The sequence below is a fragment of the Lissotriton vulgaris genome, unplaced genomic scaffold, assembly GCF_964263255.1.
Source record: "Lissotriton vulgaris unplaced genomic scaffold, aLisVul1.2 SCAFFOLD_1798, whole genome shotgun sequence".
Lineage (NCBI taxonomy): Eukaryota > Metazoa > Chordata > Amphibia > Caudata > Salamandridae > Lissotriton > Lissotriton vulgaris.
Genome location: NW_028246531.1, coordinates 119,428 through 134,702, shown reverse-complemented (window position 1 = coordinate 134,702; position 15,275 = coordinate 119,428).

Genomic DNA, 15,275 nt, shown 5'->3' with positions numbered 1-15,275 from the left:
AATTCACCCCTAGCTGCACGTTTGAAAACAAAGCATTTCACATACTCAGCAAAGTGTTTTTAACTCCTTTGCAGTAACAGGAAAAGGCCCGCAAGGCCTTGGGCCTACTTCCAGCATCCAGGCACCAGTTTTACTGATACTTGTGACATTTGGAGGTGTTAACCTTCAAGGGGATGAAGGTGTACCTTCTACCCAGGGGTATGGAGCTCCACGGAGGGTAAGATGTCAGGTATCACCCCTGCCTGGATGTGTGAATAACCAACACATCTCAGACACCACAAAGTGTATTTAACACCTTTACAGTTACAGGGAAAGGTCTGCAAGGCCTTGGGCCTACCTCCAGCCTCCAGGCAGCAGTTTTCATGAATCTTGCGACATTTGGAGGTGTTAATCTTCAAGGGGGTGAAGTTGTACCTTCTGCCCAGGGTTATGGAGCTCCGCGCAGGGTAAGATTGCAGGTATCACCCCTGCCTAGATGTGCGTAAACCCAACAAATCACATACACACCAGAGTGTGTTTAACCCCGGTACCATTACAGGAAAAGGCCTGCATGGCATTAGGCCTACTTCCAGCATCCAGGCACCAGTTTTACTGATACTTGTGACAATTGGAGGTGTTAAGCTCCAAGGGGATGAAGTTGTACCTTCTACCCAGGGTTATGGAGCTCCGCAGAGGGTAAGATTTCAGATTTTACCCCTAGATGGAGGTATGAAAACAAAGCACTTTACATACTCAGCAAAGTTTATTTAACTCCTTTAGAGTAACAGGAAAAGGCCTGCAAGGCCCTGGGCCTGCTTCCAGCATCCAGGCACCAGTTTTACTGATACTTGTGAAATTTGGAGGTGTTAAGCTTCAAGGGGATGAAGTTGTACATTCTACCCAGGGTTATGGAGCTCCGCGCAGGGTAAGATTTTAGGTGTCACCCCTGGCTGGAGGTGTTAAAGCAAAACACCTCACATGCCCAGTAAAGTGTATTCCACCCATTCACAGTATCAGGAAAGGCCTGCAAGGCCTTGGGCCTACTTCCAGCCTCCAGGCACAAGTTTTACTGATACCTGTGACATTTGGTGGTGTCAAGCTTTAAGGGGAAGAAGTCACATCTTCTACCCAGGGTTATGGAGCTCAGCGCAGGGTAAGTTTTCAGGTTTCACCCCTGGCTGGAGATGTGAAAGCAAAACACTTCACATGCCCAATAAAGTGTATTCCACCCCTTCACAGTATCAGGGTAGTCGTGCAAGGCCTTGGGCCTACTTCCAGCATCCAGGCACCGGTTTTACTGATACTTGTGACAATTGTAGGTGTTAAGCTTCCAGGGGATGAAGTTGTACCTTCTACCCAGGGTTATGGAGCTCCGCGCAGGGTAAGATTGCAGGTATCACCCCTGCCTAGATGTGTGAAAACCCAACAAATCACATACACAACAGAGTGTATTTAACCCCTGTACAGTTACAGGGAAAGGTCTGCAAGGCCTTGGGCCTACCTCCAGCCTCCAGGCAGCAGTTTTAAAGAATCTTGTGACATTTGGAGGTGTAAAGCTTCAAGGGGATGAAGTTGTACCTTCTACCCAGGGTTATGGAGCTCCGCGCAGGGTCAGATTTCAGGTATCCCCCCTGCCTGGATGTGTGAAAAACCATCACATCTCAGACACCACAAAGTGTATTTAACCCCTTTACAGTTACAGGGAAAGGCCTGCAAGGCCTTGGTCCTACCTCCAGCCTCCAAGCAGCAGTTATACTGATACTTGTGACATTGGGAGGTGTTAAGCTTCAAGGGGATGAAGTTGTACCTTCTACCCAGGGTTATGAAACTCCGCGCAGGGTAAGATTTCAGATTTTGCCCCTGGCTGGAGGTTTGAAATCAAAGCACTTCACAAACTCAGCAAAGTGTATTTAACTCCTTTGCAGTTCCAGGAAAAGGCCTGCAAGGCCTTGTCACTACTTACAGCCTCCAGGCAACAGTTTTACTGATTATTGTGCCACTTGGAGGTGTTAACCTTCAAGGGGATGAAGTTGTACCTTCTACCCAGGGTTATGGAGCTCCGCGCAGGGTAAGATTTCAGATGTCACCCCTAGCTGGATGTGTGAATAACCAACACATTACAGACACCACAAAGTGTATGTAACCCCTTTACAGTTACAGGGAAAGGTCTGCAAGGCCTTAGGCCTACCTCCAGCCTCCAGGCAGCAGTTTTAATGAATCTTGTGACATTTGGAGGTGTTAAGCTTCAAGGGGATGAAATTGTACCTTCTACCCAGGGTTATGGAGCTCCGCGCAGGGTAAGATTTTAGATGTCACCCCTAGCTGCACGTTTGAAAAGAAAGCACTTTACACACTCAGCAAAGTGTATTTATCTCCTTTGCAGTTCCAGGAAAAGGCCTGCAAGGCCCTGGGCCTACTTCCTGCATCCAGGCACCAGTTTTACTGATACTTGTGACATTTGGAGGTGTTAAGCTTCAAGGGGATGAAGTTGTACCTTCTACCCAGGGTTACGGAGCTCCGCGCAGGGCAAGATTTCAGGTATCACCCCTGCCTGGATGTGAGAATAACCAACACATTACAGACACCACAAAGTGTATTTAACCCCTTTACAGTTGCAGGGAAAGGTCTGCAAGGCCTTGTCACTACTTACAGCCTCCAGGCAACAGTTTTACTAATTATTGTGCCACTTGGAGGTGTTAACCTTCAAGGGGATGAAGGTGTCCCTTCTACCCAGGGTTACGGAGCTCCGCGCAGGGCAAGATTTCAGGTATCACCCCTGCCTGGATGTGAGAATAACCAACACATTACAGACACCACAAAGTGTATTTAACCCCTTTACAGTTGCAGGGAAAGGTCTGCAAGGCCTTGTCACTACTTACAGCCTCCAGGCAACAGTTTTACTAATTATTGTGCCACTTGGAGGTGTTAACCTTCAAGGGGATGAAGGTGTCCCTTCTACCCAGGGTTATGGTGCTCCGCGCAGGGTAAGATTTCAGATGTCACCCCTGGCTGGAGGTGTTAAAGCAAAACATCTCACAAGCCCAGCAAAGTGTATTCCACCCATTTGCAGTATCAGGAAAGGCCTGCAAGGCCTTGGGCCTACTTCCAGCCTCCAGGCACAAGTTTTACTGATACCTGTGACATTTGGTGGTGTCAAGCTTTAAGGGGAAGAAGTCACATCTTCTGCCCGGGGTTATGGAGCTCAGCGCAGGGTAGGTTTTCAGGTTTCACCCCTGGCTGGAGATGTGAAAGCAAAACACTTCACATGCCCAATAAAGTGTATTCCACCCCTTCACAGTATCAGGGTAGTCGTGCAAGGCCTTGGGCCTACTTCCAGCATCCAGGCACCGGTTTTACTGATACTTGTGACAATTGTAGGTGTTAAGCTTCCAGGGGATGAAGTTGTACCTTCTACCCAGGGTTATGGAGCTCCGCGCAGGGTAAGATTGCAGGTATCACCCCTAGCTGGATGTGTGAATAACCAACACATTACAGACACCACAAAGTGTACGTAACCCCTTTACAGTTACAGGGAAAGGTCTGCAAGGCCTTGGGCCTGCCTCCAGGCAGCAGTTTTAATAAATCTTGTGACATTTGGAGGTGTTAAGCTTCAAGGGGATGAAGTTGTACCTTCTACCCAGGGTTATGGAGCTCCGCGCAGGGTAAGATTTCAGATGTCACCCCTAGCTGCACGTTTGAAAAGAAAGCACTTTACATACTCAGCAAAGTGTATTTATCTCCTTTGCAGTTCCAGGAAAAGGCCTGCAAGGCCCTGGGCCTACTCCCTGCATCCAGGCACCAGTTTTACTGATACTTGTGACATTTGGAGGTGTTAAGCTTCAAGGGGATGAAGTTGTACCTTCTACCCAGGGTTACGGAGCTCCGCGCAGGGTAAGATTTCAGGTATCACCCCTGCCTGGATGTGAGAATAACCAACACATTACAGAAACCACAAAGTGTATTTAACCCCTTTACAGTTACAGGGAAAGGTCTGCAAGGCCGTGTCACTACTTACAGCCTCCAGGCAACAGTTTTACTGATTATTGTGCCACTTGGAGGTGTTAACCTTCAAGGGGATGAAGTTGTCCCTTCTACCCAGGGTTATGGAGCTCCGCGCAGGGTAAGATTTCAGATGTCACCCCTGGCTGGAGGTGTTAAAGCAAAACATCTCACAAGCCCGGTAAAGTGTATTCCACCCATTTGCAGTATCAGGAAAGGCCTGCAAGGCCTTGGGCCTACTTCCAGCCTCCAGGCACAAGTTTTACTGATACCTGTGACATTTGGTGGTGTCAAGCTTTAAGGGGAAGAAGTCACATTGTCTGCCCAGGGTTATGGAGCTCAGCGCAGGGTAGGTTTTCAGGTTTCACCCCTGGCTGGAGATGTGAAAGCAAAACACTTCACATGCCCAATAAAGTGTATTCCACCCCTTCACAGTATCAGGGTAGTCGTGCAAGGCCTTGGGCCTACTTCCAGCATCCAGGCACCGGTTTTACTGATACTTGTGACAATTGTAGGTGTTAAGCTTCCAGGGGATGAAGTTGTACCTTCTACCCAGGGTTATGGAGCTCCGCGCAGGGTAAGATTGCAGGTATCACCCCTGCCTAGATGTGTGAAAACCCAACAAATCACATACACAACAGAGTGTATTTAACCCCTGTACAGTTACAGGGAAAGGTCTGCAAGGCCTTGGGCCTACCTCCAGCCTCCAGGCAGCAGTTTTAAAGAATCTTGTGACATTTAGAGGTGTAAAGCTTCAAGGGGATGAAGTTGTCCCTTCTACGCAGGGATATGGAGCTCCACGCAGGGTAAGATTTCAGGTATCACCCCTGCCTGGATGTGTGAATAACCAACACATCTCAGACACCACAACGTGTATTTAACCCCTTTACAGTTACAGGGAAAGGTCTGCAAGGCCTTTGGCCTACCTCCAGCCTCCAGGCAGTAGTTTTCATGAATCTTGCGACATTTGGAGGTGTTAATCTTCAAGGGGGTGAAGTTGTACCTTCTGCCCAGGGTTATGGAGCTCCGCGCAGGGTAAGATTGCAGGTATCACCCCTGCCTAGATGTGCGAAAACCCAACAAATCACATACACAACAGAGTGTGTTTAACCCCTGTACAGTTACAGTAAAAGGCCTGCATGGCATTAGGCCTACTTCCAGCATCCAGGCACCAGTTTTACTGATACTTGTGACATTTGGAGGTGTTAAGCTTCAAGGGGATGAAGTTGTACATTCTACCCAGGGTTATGGAGCTCCGCGCACGGTAAGATTTTAGGTGTCACCCCTGGCTGGAGGTGTTAAAGCAAAACACCTCACATGCCCAGTAAAGTGTATTCCACCCATTCACAGTATCAGGAAAGGCCTGCAAGGCCTTGGGCCTACTTCCAGCCTCCAGTCACAAGTTTTACTGATACCTGTGACATTTGGTGGTGTCAAGCTTTAAGGGGAAGAAGTCACATCTTCTACCCAGGGTTATGGAGCTCAGCGCAGGGTACGTTTTCAGGTTTCACCCCTGGCTGGAGATGTGAAAGCAAAACACTTCACATGCCCAATAAAGTGTATTCCACCCCTTCACAGTATCAGGGTAGTCGTGCAAGGCCTTGGGCCTACTTCCAGCATCCAGGCACCGGTTTTACTGATACTTGTGACAATTGTAGGTGTTAAGCTTCCAGGGGATGAAGTTGTACCTTCTACCCAGGGTTATGGAGCTCCGCGCAGGGTAAGATTGCAGGTATCACCCCTGCCTAGATGTGTGAAAACCCAACAAATCACATACACAACAGAGTGTATTTAACCCCTGTACAGTTACAGGGAAAGGTCTGCAAGGCCTTGGGCCTACCTCCAGCCTCCAGGCAGCAGTTTTAAAGAATCTTGTGACATTTGGAGGTGTTAAGCTTCAAGGGGATGAAGTTTTACCTTCTACCCAGGGTTATGGAGCTCCGCAGAGGGTAAGATTTCAGATGTTACCCCTAGATGGAGGTATGAAAACAAAGCACTTTACATACTCAGCAAAGTTTATTTAACTCCTTTAGAGTAACAGGAAAAGGCCTGCAAGGCCCGGGGCCTGCTTCCAGCATCCAGGCACCAGTTTTACTGATACTTGTGACATTTGGAGGTGTTAAGCTTCAAGGGGATGAAGTTGTACCTTCTACCCAGGGTTACGGAGCTCAGCGCAGGGTAAGATTTCAGGTATCACCCCTGCCTGGATGTGAGAATAACCAACACATTACAGAAACCACAAAGTGTATTTAACCCCTTTACAGTTACAGGGAAAGGTCTGCAAGGCCTTGTCACTACTTACAGCCTCCAGGCAACAGTTTTACTGATTATTGTGCCACTTGGAGGTGTTAACCTTCAAGGGGATGAAGTTGTCCCTTCTACCCAGGGTTATGGAGCTCCGCGCAGGGTAAGATTTCAGATGTCACCCCTGGCTGGAGGTGTTAAAGCAAAACATCTCACAAGCCCGGTAAAGTGTATTCCACCCATTTGCAGTATCAGGAAAGGCCTGCAAGGCCTTGGGCCTACTTCCAGCCTCCAGGCACAAGTTTTACTGATACCTGTGACATTTGGTGGTGTCAAGCTTTAAGGGGAAGAAGTCACATTGTCTGCCCAGGGTTATGGAGCTCAGCGCAGGGTAGGTTTTCAGGTTTCACCCCTGGCTGGAGATGTGAAAGCAAAACACTTCACATGCCCAATAAAGTGTGTTCCACCCCTTCACAGTATCAGGGTAGTCGTGCAAGGCCTTGGGCCTACTTCCAGCATCCAGGCACCGGTTTTACTGATACTTGTGACAATTGTAGGTGTTAAGCTTCCAGGGGATGAAGTTGTACCTTCTACCCAGGGTTATGGAGCTCCGCGCAGGGTAAGATTGCAGGTATCACCCCTGCCTAGATGTGTGAAAACCCAACAAATCACATACACAACAGAGTGTATTTAACCCCTGTACAGTTACAGGGAAAGGTCTGCAAGGCCTTGGGCCTACCTCCATACTCCAGGCAGCAGTTTTAAAGAATCTTGTGACATTTGAAGGTGTAAAGCTTCAAGGGGATGAAGTTGTCCCTTCTACCCAGGGATATGGAGCTCCACGCAGGGTAAGATTTCAGGTATCACCCCTGCCTGGATGTGTGAATAACCAACACATCTCAGACACCACAATGTGTATTTAACCCCTTTACAGTTACAGGGAAAGGTCTGCAAGGCCTTTGGCCTACCTCCAGCCTCCAGGCAACAGTTTTAATGAATCTTGTGACATTTGGAGGTGTTAAGCTTCAAGGGGATGAAGTTGTACCTTCTACCCAGGGTTATGGAGCTCCGCTGAGGGTAAGATTTCAGATTTTACCCCTAGATGGAGGTATGAAAACAAAGCACTTTACATACTCAGCAAAGTTTATTTAACTCCTTTAGAGTAACAGGAAAAGGCCTGCAAGGCCCTGGGCCTGCTTCCAGCATCCAGGCACCAGTTTTACTGATACTTGTGTGAAATTTGGAGGTGTTAAGCTTCAAGGGGATGAAGTTGTACATTCTACCCAGGGTTATGGAGCTCCGGGCAGGGTAAGATTTTAGGTGTCACCCCTGGCTGGAGGTGTTAAAGCAAAACACCTCACATGCCCAGTAAAGTGTATTCCACCCATTCACAGTATCAGGAAAGGCCTGCAAGGCCTTGGGCCTACTTCCAGCCTACAGGCACAAGTTTTACTGATACCTGTGACATTTGGTGGTGTCAAGCTTTAAGGGGAAGAAGTCACATCTTCTAACCAGGGTTATGGAGCTCAGCGCAGGGTAAGTTTTCAGGTTTCACCCCTGGCTGGAGATGTGAAAGCAAAACACTTCACATGCCCAATAAAGTGTATTCCACCCCTTCACAGTATCAGGGTAGTCATGCAAGGCCTTGGGCCTACTTCCAGCACCCAGGCACCGGTTTTACTGATACTTGTGACAATTGTAGGTGTTAAGCTTCCAGGGGATGAAGTTGTACCTTCTACCCAGGGTTATGGAGCTCCGCGCAGGGTAAGATTGCAGGTATCACCCCTGCCTAGATGTGTGAAAACCCAACAAATCACATACACAACAGAGTGTATTTAACCCCTGTACAGTTACAGGGAAAGGTCTGCAAGGCCTTGGACCTACCTCCATCCTCTAGGCAGCAGTTTTAAAGAATCTTGTGACATTTGGAGGTGTTAACCTTCAAGGGGATGAAGTTGTACCTTCTACCCAGGGTTACGGAGCTCCGCGCAGGGTAAGATTTCAGGTATCACCCCTGCCTGGATGTGTGAATAACCATCACATCTCAGACACCACAAAGTGTATTTAACCCCTTTACAGTTACAGGGAAAGGCCTGCAAGGCCTTGGTCCTACCTCCAGCCTCCAAGCAGCAGTTTTACTGATACTTGTGACATTGGGAGGTGTTAAGCTTCAAGGGGATGAAGTTGTACCTTCTACCCAGGGTTATGGAACTCCGCGCAGGGTAAGATTTCAGATTTTGCCCCTGGCTGGAGGTTTGAAATCAAAGCACTTCACAAACTCAGCAAAGTGTGTTTAACTACTTTGCAGTTACAGGAAAAGGCCTGCAAGGCCTTGTCACTACTTACAGCCTCCAGGCAACAGTTTTACTGATTATTGTGCCACTTGGAGGTGTTAACCTTCAAGGGGATGAAGTTGTACCTTCTACCCAGGGTTATGGAGCTCCGCGCAGGGTAAGATTTCAGATGTCACCCCTAGCTGGATGTGTGAATAACCAACACATTACAGACACCACAAAGTGTACGTAACCCATTTACAGTTACAGGGAAAGGTCTGCAAGGCCTTGGGCCTACCTCCAGCCTCCAGGCAGCAGTTGTAATGAATCTTGTGACATTTGGAGGTGTTAAGCTTCAAGGGGATGAAGTTGTACCTTCTACCCAGGGTTATGGAGCTCCGCGCAGGGTAAGATTTCAGATGTCACCCCTGGCTGGAGGTGTTAAAGCAACACACCTCACATGCCCAGTAAAGTGTATTCCACCCATTCGCAGTATCAGGAAAGGCCTGCAAGGCCTTGGGCCTACTTCCAGCCTCCAGGCACAAGTTTTACTGATACCTGTGACATTTGGTGGTGTCAAGCTTTAAGGGGAAGAAGTCACACCTTCTGCCCAGGGTTAAGGAGCCCAGCGCAGGGTAAGATTTCAGGTTATCCCCCTGGCTGGAGATGTGAAAGCAAAACACTTCACATGCCCAATAAAGTGTTTTCAACCTCTTCACAGTATCAGGGTAGTCGTGCAAGGCCTTGGGCCTACCTCCAGCCTCCAGGCAGCAGTTTTTATGAATCTTGTGACATTTGGAGGTGTTAAGCTTCAAGGGGAGGAAGTCACTCCATCTACCCAGGGTTATGGAGCTCCGCGAAGGGTAAGATTGCAGATTTCACCCCTAGCTGCACGTTTGAAAAGAAAGCACTTTACATACTCAGCAAAGTGTATTGAACTCCTTTGCAGTAACCGGAAAAGGTCTGCTAGGCCTTGGGCCTACTTCCAGACAACAGGCACCAATGTTACTGATATCTGTGACATTTGGTGGTGTTAAGCTTCAAGGGGAGGAAGTCACACCTTCTACACAGGGTTATGGAGCTCAGTGCAGGGTAAGTTTTCAGGTTTCACCCCTGGCTGAAGGTGTTAAAGAAAAACACTTCACATGCCCAATAAAGTGTTTTTCACCCCTTGACAGTATTGGGGTAGTCCTGCAAGGCCTTGGGCCTACTTCCAGCATCCAGGCACCAGTTTTACGGATACCTGTGACATTTGGTGGTTTTCAACTTCACGGGGATGAAGTCGCACCTTCTACCCAGGGTTATGGATCTCAGCGCAGGGTAAGATTTTAAGTTTCACCCCTAGCTGGATGTTTTAAAGCAAAACACTTCACAAGCCCAATATTGTGTATTTCACCACTTCACAGTATCAGAAAAAGGCCTGCAAGGCCTTGTGCCTGTTTCCAGCCTCCAGGCACCTGTTTTTGTGATACTTGAGACATTTGGAGTGTGTTCAGCTTCAAGGGGATGAAGTCCCACCTTCTACCCAGGGTTATGGAGCTCCGCGCAGGGTAAGATTTCAGGTTTAACCCCAAACTGGAGGTGTGAAAATAGAACACCAACCATACACGACAAAGTGTATTTCACTCCTTTACAGTATCATGACAAGGCCTGCATGGCCTTGTGCCTGTTTCCATCCTCCAGGCACCTGTTTTTGTGATACTTGAGACATTTGGAGGTGTTCAGCTTCAAGGGGATGAAGTTGTACCTTCTACCCAGGTTTATGGAGCTCTGCGCAGGGTAAGATTTCAGGTTGCACCCCAGGATGGAGATGTGAAAATAAAACACTTACCATACCCAACAAAGTGTATTTCACTCCTTTACAGTATCAGGACAAGGCCTGCATGACCTTGTGCCTGTTTCCAGCATCCAGGCACCTGTTGTTGTGATACTTGTGACATTTGGAGGTGTTCAGCTTCAAGGGGATGAAGTTGTACCTTCTACCCACCGTTATGGAGCTCCGCGCAGGGTGAGATTGCAGGTATCAACCCTGCCTAGATGTGTGAAACCCAACAAATAACATACACAACAGAGTGTATTTAACCCCTGTACAGTTACAGGGAAAGGTCTGCGAGGCCTTGGGCCTGCCTCCAGGCAGCAGTTTTCATGAATCTTGTGACACGTGGAGGTGTTAAGCTTCAAGGGGGATGAAGTTGTACCTTCTACCCAGGGTTATGGAGCTCCCCGCAGGGTAAGATTTCAGGAATCACCCCTGCCTGGATGTGTGAATAACCAACACATCTCAGACACCACAGAGTGTATTTAACCCTTTTACAGTTACAGGGAAAGGTCTGCAAGGCCTTGGGCCCACCTCCAGCCTCCAAGCAGCAATTTTAATGAATCTTGTGACATTTGGAGGTGTTAAGCTTCAAGGGGATGACGTTGTACCTTCTACCCAGGGTTATGGAGCTCCGCGCAGGGCAAGATTTCAGATTTCACCCCTAGATGGAGGTATGAAAACAAAGCACTTTACATAGTCAGCAAAGTGTATTTAACTCCTTTAGAGTAACAGGAAAAGGCCTGCAAGGCCCTGGGCCTACCTCCAGCATCCAGGCACCAGTTTTACAGATACTTGTGAAATTTGGAGGTGTTAAGCTTCAAGGGGATAAAGTTGTACCTTCTACCCAGGGTTATGGAGCTCCGGGCAGGGTAAGATTGCAGGTATCACCCCTGCCTAGATGTGTGAAAACCCAACAAATCACATACACAACAGAGTGTATTTACCCCTGTACAGTTACAGGGAAAGGTCTGCAAGGCCTTGGGCCTACCTCCAGCCTCCAGGCAGCAGTTTTAAAGAATCTTGTGACATTTGGAGGTGTAAAGCTTCAAGGGGATGAAGTTGTCCCTTCTACCCAGGGATTTGGAGCTCCACGCAGGGTAAGATTTCAGGTATCACCCCTGCCTGGATGTGTGAATAACCAACACATCTCAGACACCACAACGTGTATTTAACCCCTTTACAGTTACAGGGAAAGGTCTGCAAGGCCTTTGGCCTACCTCCAGCCTCCAGGCAGTAGTTTTCATGAATCTTGCGACATTTGGAGGTGTTAATCTTCAAGGGGGTGAAGTTGTACCTTCTGCCCAGGGTTATGGAGCTCCGCGCAGGGTAAGATTGCAGGTATCACCCCTGCCTAGATGTGCGAAAACCCAACAAATCACATACACAACAGAGTGTGTTTAACCCCTGTACAGTTACAGTAAAAGGCCTGCATGGCATTAGGCCTACTTCCAGCATCCAGGCACCAGTTTTAAAGAATCTTGTGACATTTGGAGGTGTAAAGCTTCAAGGGGATGAAGTTGTCCCTTCTACCCAGGGATTTGGAGCTCCACGCAGGGTAAGATTTCAGGTATCACCCCTGCCTGGATGTGTGAATAACCAACACATCTCAGACACCACAACGTGTATTTAACCCCTTTACAGTTACAGGGAAAGGTCTGCAAGGCCTTTGGCCTACCTCCAGCCTCCAGGCAGTAGTTTTCATGAATCTTGCGACATTTGGAGGTGTTAAGCTTCAAGGGGATAAAGTTGTACCTTCTACCCAGGGTTATGGAGCTCCGGGCAGGGTAAGATTGCAGGTATCACCCCTTCCTAGATGTGTAAAAACCCAACACATCACATACACAACAAAGTGTTTTTAACCCCTTTACAGTTACAGGGAAAAGCATGCAAGGCCTTGGGCCAACTCCCGGCATCCAGGCACCAGTTTTACTGATACTTTTGACATTTGGAGGCGTTAAGCTTCAAGGGGATGAAGTTGTCCGTTCTACCCAGGGTTATAGAGCTCCGCGCAGGGTAAGATTGCAGGTATCACCCCTGCCTAGATGTGTGAAAACCCAACAAATCACATACACAACAGAGTGTATTTACCCCTGTACAGTTACAGGGAAAGGTCTGCAAGGCCTTGGGCCTACCTCCAGCCTCCAGGCAGTAGTTTTAATGAATCTTGTGACATTTGGAGGTGTTTAGCTGCAAGGGGAAGAAGTTGTCCCTTCTACCCAGGGTTATGGAGCTCCGCGCAGGGTAAGATTCCAGATTACACCCCTAGCTGGAGGTTTGAAAACAAAGCACTTCATATACTCAGCAAAGTGTATTTAACTCCTTTGCAGTTCCAGGAAAAGGCCTGCAAGGCCTTGGGCCTACTTCCAGCATCCAGGCACCAGTTTTACTGATACTTGTGACATTTGGAGGTGTTAACCTTCAAGGGGATGAAGGTGTACCTTCTACCCAGGGTTATGGAGCTCCGTGCAGGGTAAGATTTCAGGTATCACCCCTGCCTGGAGGTGTGAATAACCAACACATCTCAGACACCACAAAGTGTATTTAACCCCTTTACAGTTACAGGGAAAGGTCTGCAAGGCCTTGGGCCTACCTCCAGCCTCCAGGCAGCAGTTTTAATGAATCTTGTGACATTGTGAGGTGTTAAGGTTCAAGGGGATGAAGTCGCACCTTCTACCCAGGGTTATGGAGCTCAGCGCAGGGTAATATTTGAGGTTTCATCCCAGGCTGGAGGTGTGAAAGTAGAACACTTACCATAAACGACAAAGTGTATTTAACTCCTTTACAGTGTCAGAGCAAGGCCTGCAAGGCCCTGGGTGTGTTTCCAGCCTCCTGGCACCAGCTTTACAGAAACCAGTGACATTTGGTGGTGTTAAGCTACAAGGTATGAAGTTACACTGTCTACCCAGGGTCATGAAGCTCAGCGCAGGGTATGATTAAAGGTTTCACCCCTGGCTGGAGGTGTGAAAACCCAACAAATCACATACACAACAGAATGTGTTTAACCCCTGTACAGTTACAGGAAAGGGCCTGCATGGCATAGGGCCTACTTCCAGCATCCAGGCACCAGTTGTACTGATACTTGTGACATTTGGAGGTGTTAAGCTTCAAGGGGGTGAAGTGGTACCTTCTACCCAGGGTTATGGAGCTCTGCGCAGGGTAAGATTGCAGGTATCGCCCCTGCCTAGATGTGTGAAAACCCACCAAATCACATACACGACAGAGTGTATTTAACCCCTTTACGGTATCAGGAACGGTCTGCAAGGCCATGGGCCTACTTCCAGCCTCCAGGCACCAATTGTACTGATACCTGTGACATTTAGTGGTGTTAAGCTTCAAGGGGAAGAAGTCACACCTTCTACCCAGGGTTAAGGAGCTCAGCGCAGGGTAAGATTTCAGGTTATTCCGCTGGCTGGAGCTGATAAAGCACAACACTTCACATGCTCAATAAAGTGTACTTCACTCCTTTACAGTTTCAGGAAAAGGCCTGCATGGCCTTGTGCCTGTTTCCAGCCTCCAGGCACCTGTTGTTGTAAAACTTGTGACATTTGGAGGTGTTCAGCTTCAAGGGGATGTAGTTGCACCGTCTACCCAGTGTTATGGAGCTCCGCGCAAGGTAAGATTTCAGGTTTCACCCCAGGCTGGAGGTGTGAAAATAGAATACATACCAAACACCAAACAAGTGTATTTAACTCCTTTACAGTGTCAGAGCAAGGCCTGCAAGGCACTGGGTCTGTTTCCAGCCTCCTGGCACCAGTTATACTGATTCCTGGGACATTTGGTGGTGTTGAGCTACAAGGGGATGAAGTCACACTGTCTACCCAGGGTCATGGAGCTCAGCGCAGGGTAAGTTTTCAGGTTTCACCCCTGTTTTGAGGTGTTAAAGCAAAGCACTTCACATGCCCAATAAAGTGTATTTCACCCCTTCACAGTGTCAGGAATGGCCTGCAAGGCCTTGGGCCTACTTCCAGCCTCCAGGCACCAGTTTTACTGATACTTGTGACATTTGTAGGTGTTCAACTTCAAGGGGATGAAGTCGCACCTTCTACCCAGGGTTATGGAGCTCAGCGCAGGGTTAGATTTCAGGTTTCACCCCTGGCTGGAGGTGTTAAAGCAAAACACTTCACATGCCCAATAAAGTGTATTTCACCCCTTCACAGTATCAGGAAAGGCCTGCAAGGCATTGGGACTACTTCCAGCCCCCAGGCACCAGTTTTTCTGATACCTGTAACATTTGGAGATGTTAATCTTCAAAGGGATACAGTTGCTCCGTCTACCCAGGGCTATGGAACTACGCACAGGGGGAGATCGCAGGTTGTCCCCTTGGAAGGAGGCGGAGAAGTAAAACACTTCTCTCAAATCCAAGGGTAAACGGGGATATCTTACCCTATGCCGAGCTCCGTAGTTCTGGGTAGAAGGTGTGCCATTGTCCCCTTGCAGAGGGGCACATCATAATTTCACAATTATCATTAAAACGTGTGTTTGGTGGATACAAATGTGCCCATGTCTCTGCAGGCCAAGGCCTGATATTTCAAATGGGTGCATGTACCTTTTAGGCTAGGTGAAGTGTTTTCATTTCTTCACCTCCACCCGTGAGGGAAATCTTGAATCTTACCCTGCGTGGAGCTCCAAATCCCTGGGTAGAAAGAGTGACTTAGCGCCCTTGAATCTGAAAACCTCATAATGTCACAAATATCACTAAAGCGGGTCCCTGGAGGCTAGAAATGCCCCAGTGCCCTGAAGGCTCTATTCTGATATGGTGACTGGGGTTTTTGTGCAGTTTTGGGCTATGTGAAGAATTTTATTCTTACACCTCCATCCCAGGGAAAGACGTGAAATCTTTCCATGTGCGGAGCTCCATATCTCTGGGTAGAAGGACTGACGTTGTCCCCTTTATTCTGGAAACCTCATAGTGTCAGACATATTACTTAAACAGGTTCCTGGAAGCTAGGGATGGGCCAGGG